Raw genomic sequence first — 13,045 nt, forward strand, 5'->3', positions numbered from 1 at the left:
AACACTGGTCAAAAAACCTGGCACATTCCAGTTAGTTTTTTTTGGTAAATACTAAATTTTATTTTTCTACAGCTTTAGCTGCTCAAAATAACAGAAAGTCATTAAAACATCAAAAACATACACTCACTAATAGTTTTTACAGTTTTTTACAGAGGGGACAATAAGCTGAATTTTGAACCTTAAAACCTTGAAACCTTGAGAAAGCTGTAAGATCAAAGATGTACACTTGTTTTTCATTATTAACGGTACATATTCAACAAATGAAGCCTTTAAATCATCATTAATAAACTCGGAACAAGAGTCAGGTTGGTTTCCTGTCTGGCCCAGTTCACATCACCGCCCCTCCGGAAGACACAAGAGCGACAGATCGAGCGCCCTCTCTGGAAAGAAACGGCTGTCAAACACTTCCGGGTGTGTCTGACTTTTTTCCTCGCTTTAACTTCGTAACTTTTTAAACAGAGTTTGGTTTAGTTTTTCAGCTCGGAACCTTTAAATGTGTGGATTTAACCGAAAAACGGCGACGAAGAAGGAAGAAAGTTCACGTTTAGAAGAAGAAGAAGCAGAAGAAGGGGTTTGTTTTTAAAACTGTGAAGGTAAAACTCACCTTTGGGCGTTTGTTTTGCTGTTGACTCGTTAACGGGACAGTTTATTTTGCGGAAACTGGTGATTTGTTACTTAAAAACACAGTTTACTGACTTTATGCGTCGAAACAGTTGATTGTTTACCTGGTAAATAAGGTAACACAACCTCTTCGGTAACGTTAGCTTAAAAACAACAACAAATACAACATTTGCACTTTATGGTCATTTCTGGAAGCTTTGCTGTAGTTTGTAATACTGAGGTGTTTCTATTATTTTGTATTATTGTACTATTATTTACCTTCACTGAATGACAGAATATCATAAACACCATCAACATACTAATTTTAGCCAGGTGTACCTAATAAACTGGCAACTGTGTAATATTGCGTGTATTAAATTATGATTAATGTATATTATTATTATTGAAATCTGTCTTTAATTGATCAGTTTATAAGTCTCCTCAGTATTGATTTTTTTATATTTAATTAAAATCACATTTTTCTGTTATAGATTATCTGTAATATTTTATTCCATATTTTTAATTATTAACTCAAATTTAGGCCATTAAATTATATTAAATGAATTAATTAACATTTATATTCCAGATCTTTATATTATTTATATATTTATTTTTTTACATTATTATTTTTTGCATTTTATTTTAAGATTTATATTATGTTGGTGTAAGTATAATTTGCTTTTACACTTTTCATTAAAGGATAATTTCACTCAAATCCCCTAATGGTTAAGACAGTTATTTGGGTTGAAATAATCACGATATAAATATTGATATTTTACATTATAGAGACTGCATATTACAAACGTAAAATAATCAAGCTAATTGAACTGCTCTTCAAAATCCAAATCATTAGAACAGAAACAGATCCGTTGAGTATTTTCTCGATTAGGCTAGTTGTTAGTAGTGATAGAAATTTAAACTGTCAATCGATTAGGTTAATCGGGACGATATCTGGTATTTTGAGGTAACGAGCAAGTTAAATGTATAAAGTCTGCAGACACATCTACCAGTGTTAAATGTATATTGTTATACGGTAGAGAATGCAGCTTAATTACGTCACTTCTGACAAACTGTACCCCGCTTAAACACCAGACTCGCTCTGAAATCTACAGCAGAACCAAATCTGTGTTTCTGTTTCATTCATTAGTAAAGCTTCCATCTAAAACAACACGTCGGCTGATGTATGTTAGATTGTACTCTGCAGACATAATAGGATTATACATGACTTTTCTTTGTTCTAATATCAGCATTAATATGTCCTGCTCTCTAAATATCGTCCATTAAAAAACCCATGAAACGTTTCAATCAGTGTTTCCTGAAGCCCTCTTGACGTCCTCAAATGTCTTGTTTGATTCACAACCTTAAGATATTCAGTTCACAATCATAGAGGAGTAAAGAAACTGAAAAATATTCACATTTAAGAAGCCGGAATCAGAAAAGTTTGGCTTTTTTTCTTTACTCAAACCAGTTATTCAATTATCAAAATAGTTGTTGATTATTATTAATTGAATAATCTCTGCAGCTCTAAAATCACGGGTAGCAGGTGTGACGCCAGCTTTCAGGTGCAGCATCACTTTGTCACGTGGTATCAAGATATACTTTATTACTCCCACAATGGGAAATTCAGTGTTTTCTACATTTCACTCTGTTATTATTGTTAGCATTAAACACACATGCACAAACCCATAGCAACACACGGAGAGATGTCAGTGAGAGGGGGCTACCATCGCACGGCGCTCGGGAACTCGATCCGGCGACCTTCCTGTTTCCAAGCTAAGCCCGAACAGACTGAGCTGTATGTATACAGTTTCCTCAAGTTGTTCCATGCAGAAGTGAAAGTTACTATCTTCCTTTTGACAAGCAGAAGTGGAGAAAACCACATTTTAATATTGTGTGAAAGTAGTTCCAATCATGTTGTCATGTGCAGAAATTAGGGGTCAAACACTTTTTTTAATGTGGCAGAAAACAAGTTCTAGATGTGCCTGTATAATTTACATGGGTGGTGTCTTGTGACAGAGGCCAGCTCACTGTTTTATACCCTTTTACCAGTGGATAAAGTTTAGATGACGTGTTTGTACTTTGCACTTAACTTAAAGTTGTAAGGGAAAAATACTTTATTACTTATGACAAGTGGTAAAGTTCACATCTTGACATTAATCCAAGAATAAACTCAAAGTCTACAATATTCCTGATGACAGTGACTTTTGGTGACTGATGTTTTGTTGTGTTGGACTTTATAGGGGGTATTGTGCCCTGAATAACACAGATGATGTTTGTCAATTTAAAGAGGTGGTATTGTGCTGTTTGCCTTTTTCCCTCTCCTTTATTGAGTTATACTCCTTTTTTGTGCATGTAACAGGTTTGCAAAGCCCAAAGTCCAGCCCAAAGGGAGTTCCCATCTCCCACAGAAAGCTCTGCTCTGAACTGCCTGAAAACAGCTCATTTGTTTCCCTTTCATCCCAGTCACAGTGATGAAAGCTAAATGCGCGTCATATAACACTCGCCAAGCGGCTACTCCGACATGCCCTCAAACATTGGTGGAAAAACACTGAGCTCTCCTCTCCCTTCCAAACACTAGCTACCCTCCAGGCAGTCAGTGGACATAAACTTGTTACTGTGATGTAGAGACAGAGCTCAGTTGAAACTTTATGGATGAAAAATACTTTTGTTACAGGTAAATAACTGACCACTCTGAAACTCTTGCTCCAGTCCATGTTGCTAAGCTGGTAAGGGGATATACAGCTGAACTGAAGCCGTGTTTGCTTCTCACTGACCCGCCCTTCTCTGCTTCTGATTGGCTAGTTGTCCTTAACTAGGAACTGCACATGTGCAACTCCCAACAAAGATCATTTGGAGACAAGATGTATCACTCCGAAGCCTTCAACACAGGGTGAAAAGAGGAGCTGCTGTAATGTACAATATGACAAAAAATAAAACCATGTAAACCTGTTCTGGTACAACCCCTAATTAAGATTTTGAACCTGAAAATTAGCATAATATCACCTCTTTAAAAGTTACTTTTGCAAGTCAAGAAAGTTGCAGTTTGTCGTACACATCAGGTGAAAAACAGAACATAGTTACCTAGCTTAGTAGCAACCAAGAGATAAATGTTAGCTTAGCATTACAGCGCTAACATGTAGGTGATGTATGTTGTGCGACAAAAGAGATGTTGTTCACTGAGCAGAACGTAAATGTTACGTTAATGTTTTACGAAGAACTGCGACTTTCAAAAGAAATTAGTTGTCTGCCACAGGGTTACTACCACTTTCCTGTCATAAGTAATATGTAAGTTTTTTTCCCATAAAACTTTATTAACAGTAAGTGAAAAGTACAAACACCTCATCTAAACTTTATCTACGGGTAACGCAGTATAAAAGAGCTCTGACCTCTGTCACAAACAAGATTTTGCAACAAACCGTGGCTTTCCTGAATAACAAAATTATCTTTTACATTGAAAACCATTGTGTAATTCAGGGCACAATTTGAACAGTAGCAAAAAGTATACATATTTAGGTCCCATGGCGAAGGAAGGGAGGTTAACATTTACAGCTGCCAGTGTGTGCTGTTAGATGGTGTCTTTATTTTCAGGGATAATGCATGTTGATAACATCACTGTTCTTCCACAGAACTGTTGTCCATCTGCCAGATGTTAAAATGAGCCATTAAAACAACTTTAAAACACACAACATGTAAGATTAGAAACAAGAAAAAGAAGCAAACATGAAGCAGACGGAAACTTAGAGGAGCAGGACAATTAACACAGCTTTATTAATCCCCCTAGGGGCAATTATCAATTAGTTAAGAGCAACATGTTTGCAGCGTCACTCGTACTCTGCCAGCGTTCACTGGTAAATAATAATCTAATGTTTAACAGTGATGATGGAAACATTGTGGTGCACAATGCAGAACAAAGGGACTGCTGCGCATGTACCTGCAATCACATGATCAGCACTCAGCCAATCAACACTGATCACGGTTTAAACTCAAACTTATTTTTGCTTTTACTTAATGTGCAATATTGTCTATTCTCTGTACAATACTGTCATTTTTCAGGATTTTGATTTCACCTCAACACTATCAGTACGCATTTTCTGTGCCTCCAGGATTTCGCAGGCCTGTTTAGTGATTGTTGTGGTCTAAAATATCTGAATTTCGCGGCTGCTTTTCTAAAAGATTGAATGTTTTTAGGTGTTTTTTTTGCGCGATGAAATTGTGGTAGATGTGTTGTTTTTTTTATCTTTAGACTTATAGTTGAATCATTCAAAAATCCCTCCAGGATTTGGAAGCCCTAACCCTAACCATTTTTCCACACTCTTGTTTATATTTTTATATTTATAAATTTATATTTGTATATTTTCTTTATATTTCTACTTACCAACTTTCTTCTATTGTTATTTTGATTCCTTTAATGCCTTGATGTGCAAAGTGAGCAACTATCTCTGATTCTGATATCAAAATAAGAGCGTGCTATTATTCAAGATCATCCAGAGTAAACAAATAAATCCTCAAACTGCTTTCAAAGAGCCAAATTAGCTGCATGAGAAAAAACTGATAACAGCGTTTTAGCCAGAAATGCTTGCTCCATGTTTAAAGAGTCCGGGTAAAAGGATCCCTGCTGCAGAGTGTTGTGCTTCTGCCTTTCCACCACCAGGTGGAACCACACTGTTGTTACACTCCACTGAAACAACACACTGAGCTCTTCCTAAACACTCCTGTTATCCTTAACTTTACTTACGTCTTTTATCCTTGCAATATAAACCTCCAGACAATGATTATATTTAAAGTTGTTACCCAGGTTTATGTTTGTGTGGTACTTTGTTTCTTTGTTGACTACTTAAATAGTCCTTTTAAATAAAACATAACCTCCCTCCCAACCCCTCTTACACATCCAGAATACCTGTTACGCGAGTATGGAAATATATGCAAATTACTATAAAATCTCACTGGTTGACCATTTTGCTGTTTTAATGCCTTGATATTATTTCTAAGTACAGATTTATGTTATCTGTAACAGTTGGAAAGAAAAATAATTTCTGTTATCAAGGACATTACTGTGGGGCAATGGCGCAATGGATAAGACACATGCATTTGGTGTGAGAGACCCGGGTTCAATCCCCCACTGTGACCCATCCACCATTGAGTCCCTGAGCAAGACACTTAACCCTTCGTTGCTCCAGAGGCGTGCGACCTCTGACATGTATATAGCAATTGTAAGTCGCTTTGGATAAAAGCATCAGATAAATGTAAAAAAAACAAACACAATTTCAAACATGTTGAAGGATTTTCTTTTTGAAACCAAACGTTATCATCATCATCATCAGGTCAACACACAAATTAACCCAAAATCTAGGAGGGTTAAGCAGCAGGCAGCTCTCCAGCATATTTAAATATAAGTAAACTCCTTTAAACAGGTTAAATATGAAACAAGGCACTAACCCCAACAGATAACTGTAACTAAGAATATACAGCAGTGATAATCATCATTGTACATGTTGGATATTTAGATTTTTTACCGCATTTTCTGATACAACAACATAAATCTGAACATTGATACAAGAGTTCCAGCTGTTTGAAGTGTTAAACATAACGTGACAATATAGCAAATGAGTGAGGTAAAATAAGTAGCTAGAAACATCTAAAAGAAGTTTTTAATGTTAATTCATCATCATATTAATCCTTTTTAATGCTTAGAAGCAGCCTCATAAGTCAGGACCGTAACCTCAGAGGAACAAGAAACGTTGCAGATTGATGTTTTTCTGTTTTGTCTAAATGAGGAAGTTGGAGGAACTGAAGTGGGCGGAGCAAGATGATGGAGGAGCACAGAGGGGACGTCAGCCTGGCGTCCGGCGCCACAGAGATGGAGACGACTCCTACGGTGAGACGCCATAAAAACCTCTGTATTATCTTCTCTGTTCAGCTAAATCACAACATTTAAAAGCTGCTGAAAGCCAGAATTATGCAGTAGCTTTGCAGCTTTTGGCGCGCACCGTTGTCCAATCCAGAGTTGTAGTAACGTGAGGATTGGTTGTCCAGTGTTAATTCTTCAATCTTAATCAAGCGGCAACCTCTGGATAGCAGGATAGAGGCGACTTGTATCCGCTGCTTTGTGTACATTTTTTTAATGAATGGCTGTCAGCAGGACGTCATGTTTGAGTCTGTTATGTTTTGTTTTAAATGTAAGTTTTATCTGTGATTACAGTTTGGTTTAGTTTTTTTTATATACAAGATCTATTTAATAACCGATTAAACATGTTAACAGTATAACATAACAAGGAATTTGCCTTGGTGTTAAGGTGCTACACGCAGACAGACATACAGCTGACATAAATAGATGTAGAAATATGTAATAATCAAATGCAAGTTGTATAAGGATAACAAAAGAATATTACGGAGCGACAGTGAACGCACCACTGCAGATGTCACTCACTAACGTTACTTTCGCTTTCAGTCTACATGTGGCGTTCTTGAAAACTGAATCATGGGTGAATTAATTAAACACGGCGACTTGCTGATGGAGAAAGTCAGCCGAGACACATACAAGGAGAGAGACAGAAAGAGGCGTGAGAGACCAGAGATGCCGGCTAGGTGTGTGAGAGTGTGGGGAGAGGAATAGATTCAAGTAGTAAATAAACACTAAAATAAGGTGGAAAATTACCTAAACAACCTGCTTTCAATACTAATTCGATATACACCGCTACTTAATATACAGTCCACTGAACGGGTGTGTCGCGGTTCTGCCTGTCCGATCTGCGACACGAGACCGGGGACTTTTGTGTCGCGATTTCGGTCTCGGTTTCAAAACCGTTACAGCCCAGGAAACACTGACTCCAGAGACTTTGGAAGGAGAAGTAGTTAACCGGGTCTAATTTGACCATCCTGGTGACAGTTACTTACGATAAAATGCACACACTCCAGATTACTGTGTTTTAGATATTGATACTGTTGCATGAGAATCGATCCTAGAGCAAGAAACTGGGATCAGAAATATCCATCCGCACATCTCTAGCACAAGTGCATTCATACATACACACAGTTGCAGGCTGCAGCTAACCCTGGCTAAGCAGTGAAGCATCTTAACTTCATTTTTCCTCTGACTGAGGTGTCAACAGCCTATTAAGCACATTTAAAACCGACGTGTGGTTGATGCATTTATTCTTTACAGATACTCCACACACGTTATGCAACCAGTTAAATAAAAGAAAAGGAACAATGTGCAGCGGCTGCCTAACAGATTCTACAATGTTATCAGCAGTTGTGACGACAACAAAAGCAAACTGGGGTGATAAAGAGTGACAGCGAGTGTTTGTACGTCTGATAGGGCGGCCGTTGTTGTGGTTAATAGTAATCGAGTGACGGCAGGTAACAGGAGCTGGTAGCAGGTGACTCACCTGTGTGAAGATCTGTAGTTTTAGAGCAGTTTTTAAAACGTTGAGATGTAATTTTTCTGGTTTCATCGTTTGCTATGATTGTATCTCAAGTTGCAGTTCCTCTAATGGCCACTAGGTGTTGAATGGTACATTTTTAGTTTGTTTTCAATGAACTGTTGCCACCGATCCAAATTGCCTGGATCGGTCCGGAAACAGATCCTTAAGATTTGGCTCTGCACGTCTCTGGCATGTTTAATTGACTGCCAGGTCTGTTACACTGAGACGTGGTTGTTGCTACTTCCACCTTTCCCTTTTAAGCCCTTAATTTTGGTGTAAACCATATCTTCAGGCTTTCAAAATCTCTCTTGAAGTTTGGTTTCGTCTGAGTGAACTGATTAACAGATCCACTGATGCAAAATAAATCTGTTTTTAAAGCAAATGTTCCCTTTTTTTAAGAGCTCATTGGAGAAACCAGCAACCTTCCTGTCACACACCAGCTTCTCTAACCTTTGGAAAGAGCAAAGGTGGATACTGTGTGTGTGTGTGTGAGTGTAAAACTCTCTTTGCGTCAGTACATGCCTCGCTGTCTCTTCAATGCGACACAACAACTTTGAGCCAAATTCCTCCAGCCCGGTGAGCCCTCCACAGGTGTGTGTATGTGTGTGTGTGTTTTCTGGGAAAAAAAAACCCTGCAAAACTGCACAACATTCCCTGAACATCACTTCCTGGAAACAAATTAAACCATGGAGGAGGAGTGACGGAGGGGGAATATAATGTTGTTACACACATCCTTGTACTTCTATAGTTTTGAGGACCCTCATTGACATAACGCGTTCCCTGGACCTTGTTACCCTAACAATCAAAACTAAAATGCCGACCCTAACCTAAACCTAAAGCTCCGGTCCTCACTATGTGGGAAATACAAGAAGGTAGACACACACACATGTTAACTTCCAGTGTTGATGTTTTTGTCTGTAACCTGTCTTAACTGTAGACGACAGCCATTTACTGTTCGTGTGTCTTTACCTTTCATCTATATCAGGTGACTATTTCCTGTCTTGAGTGTTATAGCAGTGACCTCTGACCATTTTCCCTGCCCGCCAATAACAACAGGGAACTATCATCTCCGTGGCAACCTCACAACCTTTTGATCTTGGTTCTGATTGGCCCCCATAAGCTCCGGTTCCCACGGTGATACTTCTGAGGATTGTCACGGTGCTTTAACTTCTGGCCTTTGACCTCGTTACGGTAGCTTACTGGTGATGCTCCTGTTGACGCTGCATTCAAGAACTGTTTTTGAAATTTGAAATTCCAGCTTGGAAAGATGCAGCTAGAAATCTTAAATATTTAAGTTAAAGTGCTTCCGGCAGCAGCAGTTGAGTGGGGGGTGGGGGGGCAAGTTGAGCTCCATAGAGAGGTCAGAGGTGCGTCAGAGGGCTTCACAGGTCCAAGATTTTGGTGTGCATAAATGTACTTCCTATTAAAGAAACCTGGTCTGAAAGGGACCCATGTACAGTCAGAACCAGTCCAAAATAGACAATTGACAAGCAGCAAAAGTTTAAAAGAGCAGCAACTAATATAATGTCATATCCAGATTCTGTGTGATTTCTGAACACTGTATTTTACAATTTATGCAAATTTCTTTCATCAGAAGGTGTGCGTAATCATGTGGTGGATTAATACAATTTCAGCAGTTCAATAAGAAAATATTACTAACTGAATCAATATAAATGAACTTGATGGATCATGCAAATATGCCTTAATAATTATTATTATACTAGTCAAATGCATGTGCAATTATTTATGGGCATTTCACAATACATGTATTACAACAGGATATTAAAATACCGTAATGCTATTTAAAAGGGGACAATTCACAATAAAGGCATTGTTGCAAACATGATTTGATGTGAATTGTCCCTGATTAAATGCGTTATTCCTTGACTACTGACAATTTCTTAGCCTCCAAATGCTGCTCAAACACTCCATAATTAGTGGGTCTGACGGAGGCAACACTCCTCCTTGTTTACACATGTTGACTGCTTGACTAGGACAACAATGATAATTATTGCAATATAATATTCCTCACTAACAGCATAACAAATGTTCAATAAATTTAATTAATTTGAATTAATGTGTGTGTGTGTGCACGCGCTCGCGTGGAGGCACTGAACCCTGCCCTCCCTTCGAGAGAGCAGAGGATAGAAGCAGGGACTGTAAATGACACCAAAACATAGCAGTATAGTTTTTCTGTCCATGTGCCGTAGTGCTGTGGAAAGAAACACTTCTCTCTCCTTTTTAACAGGACGCGAACAGTAACTGCAACCACGCAGACAACGGTGTCACTTCCTGTCCAGCTGAGGCCATGGCAGAGGTCAACATGGAAACAGGGCAGGACAAAGGTAAACAAGTGAAGGAGTAGAAACATTATAAAGGTGTGTGTTTACGCTGTTTGGTTTCTAACATGTATTGTAAAATGGTTATTTACAGTTGCAGGAAAAGTACAGTATGTTAACCCTTTGGAATTACATGCACTTCTGCATAAATTGGTCATAAAATGTGATCTGATCTCACAGCAAAAGACAAACACAGTCTGCTTAAACTAATACTACACAAACAACTGAACACACTGTGTAAACATTCAAATAATATGTGTGGTCCACCATTTCCATCCATACCACTACTACTTTTGGATACAAGAGTAACCAGAGTATTGAAGCAGAGAATACTGCACAATATGTCAGGTATTGCACTTGTCATGGTAGCTCTCCGTTAGGGATGAAACGATTGCCGGTTTAATAAACCATAGTAAAATTCCCGACGGTTATTATTACCGCACACATTTTAATTGCAAGGATAACTGAACAATTATAAGCTGATTTTTCAGTACATTTGAATTATTTTCTCCACATTTTTACAATACTGCTGATAACCGTGATTATTTTGGTCACTATAATCGGGAAATGAAATTTTCATACCGTTTCATCCCTACTCTCCATTGACCTTTGACCCCCCCACCTCCAGACCTTCCAGTGTCACCCCAGACACCAGGAAAGAGGACCTGTGGTGATTCAAGGCAACAACAAGAACCCAGCCAGTGAGAAGCTGCAAAGAGTCCGCAAGTGGAGCATCAGGCTCCCAAGGTGAGAGGAATCCAACAGGACTTTTTGTTTCTGTTCATTGGTAAAAGATGTTCAATCAGTCTGAGCAATACTGTCTCCCTGCAGTGTACCAGGCAGGCTTATAGAGAAGCTCGGCCGTGGATCCCGTACGGTGGACCTGGACCTGGAGCCTCGCCTCGAACTGCTCAAAGACGACCGACAACGCTACGATAACATGACCAAGCTGGCTCAGACACTGGCCAATCAGCTCACTCAGTTCACAGTTACCCAGAAGACCTTGGGGGACGCCTTTGCCGAGCTCAGCCTCAAACACCAGTGCTGCATGTGAGTCTAAAAATTTTTTTGTTGTACTACTGCTGCTACTGCAAGTACATTTTTACTTTTAACACTGTACGACACAAATACTACAATACTACTACTACTACTACTACAATTACAAATGTCTGTTCTCTAACCTCTCCCCCAAACAGAAATCGTCCAATCGCAGTTTAGCAACTGTAACAATTGCACAGCTTTCAACGAGTTTGGAAAAAAATATATATGAGGGAGAGTGTGAGGAATGGATTTAGCCGCTGTAATGTTAGCTGAAAATTTTTGCATGTCCAGCTAGCTACATTAGTGACCAAGTATTACCTCCAAGGCCACTAGCTGACTAAAGGTTACATAAACAAAATCCCTGTTCATGACTAGCACATGCACTCTGTAGTATTCCCCTCTTTGTTGAAGCAGGGCCTGGATGCTATCAGAGTTCAGGCAACATTAGCCGGTCATTCCTAAATTTACACTCCAGCAACCTCAGCCAAGCAAATACTTTTGCTTGTTACCCTCAGTACAGGATCAGCTGTGTAATCATATCACTGTACGACCCAAACTCACGGACTAACCAGTCGGAGAACAAAAAAAACAAACATGTTTATACATTACAACTAAGAATTGTGCCTTACCTTTGCTAGCCTTTATCTCAACTAGCAATCATATTTACGTTCAATGCTAATGTTAACGTTACCTTGTTTCGGGTCCGCTCCGTGGTCTCGATGCATAGACCGGTGCTTTCTGCTCAGATGCTGAAACACTGTCGTTGTGGTAGGCTAGTTGTGTTTCACAGCACACAGACTAGAAGTTATAGAGTTTTGTTTTCTTTTAGCTTGAAATGATCCCATAGTTTGGACACTTTCTGTATTTGTCACTGGACTGTCTCTTCGTTAGTTGCTCGCTATTTTCTTCTCTTTCGCTATTTTGCAACCCATCCCATCAAATCACTTCATCTTCCCTTGCGCAAAGCGTAAACGTGTTGTGCGACAGTAATATCGTCTGTACGAAACAGTAAATGCCATTTTAGTAATCGAGTTAATCGAGTTTCAGCCCCAGTCTTCATACTATCTTGTACCACTAGAAGTGGAAATATAATGTTTAAAAAAGTAAATGAGTTGTAAGCTAAGCAACCAAACAAGACAACAGTCCATCCTGTCCAGTCAGTCCTATATTTAACATTGGCTGTAAAATCTGTAAGTCTGTGCACTCAGTTCACACTAATTTTGAAAACTGTTACAAAAAATATGTGAAAAGACAATTTTCAATTATACCTTTTTTCATATTGTTTAGCTTTAATTTTGAAAAAGCTTTGAAATTTAATGTTAGCTTGTAGCATCTTAGCACAAGCAGCCTGAACAAACTGCTTATCGGACTCTAGATACGAACTACACTCATCAGTATTTCTGATCAGGACATTTGAAGACCTTGGGTGAAGTTATTTCGCATGAGGGGTCAATCATGGTGTTCTCTTTGTCTCTTTGTCAGGTGACTTTGGTGTAAATGCAGAGGCTCAGAAGTTTCTGTTAAGAGCGGTGAGACTCTGGCGGCGGCCCATTAACGCCTTCACACCGACATGAACACTCTGATCAACAAAACCATCGAGGACACTATGATCAAGCCAAGCAGTATGAGGCTGCCAGGTGG

At 38.9% G+C, this 13,045-nt stretch overlaps 1 long non-coding RNA gene across 1 annotated transcript; it reads left to right on the plus strand.

Moving 5' to 3' along the window:
- Positions 1-407: 407 nt before the first annotated feature.
- On the plus strand, positions 408-11,021 carry LOC119890998. Its single transcript, XR_005442382.1, has 4 exons — positions 408-593; positions 6,379-6,475; positions 10,273-10,369; positions 10,992-11,021. It is a non-coding gene; the product is annotated as an uncharacterized LOC119890998 (long non-coding RNA).
- Positions 11,022-13,045: the final 2,024 nt, after the last annotated feature.

This window comes from Micropterus salmoides, unplaced genomic scaffold (assembly GCF_014851395.1).
Source record: "Micropterus salmoides isolate LMB-PRFRI ecotype aquatic unplaced genomic scaffold, ASM1485139v1 Ms_hic_scaffold_651, whole genome shotgun sequence".
Lineage (NCBI taxonomy): Eukaryota > Metazoa > Chordata > Actinopteri > Centrarchiformes > Centrarchidae > Micropterus > Micropterus salmoides.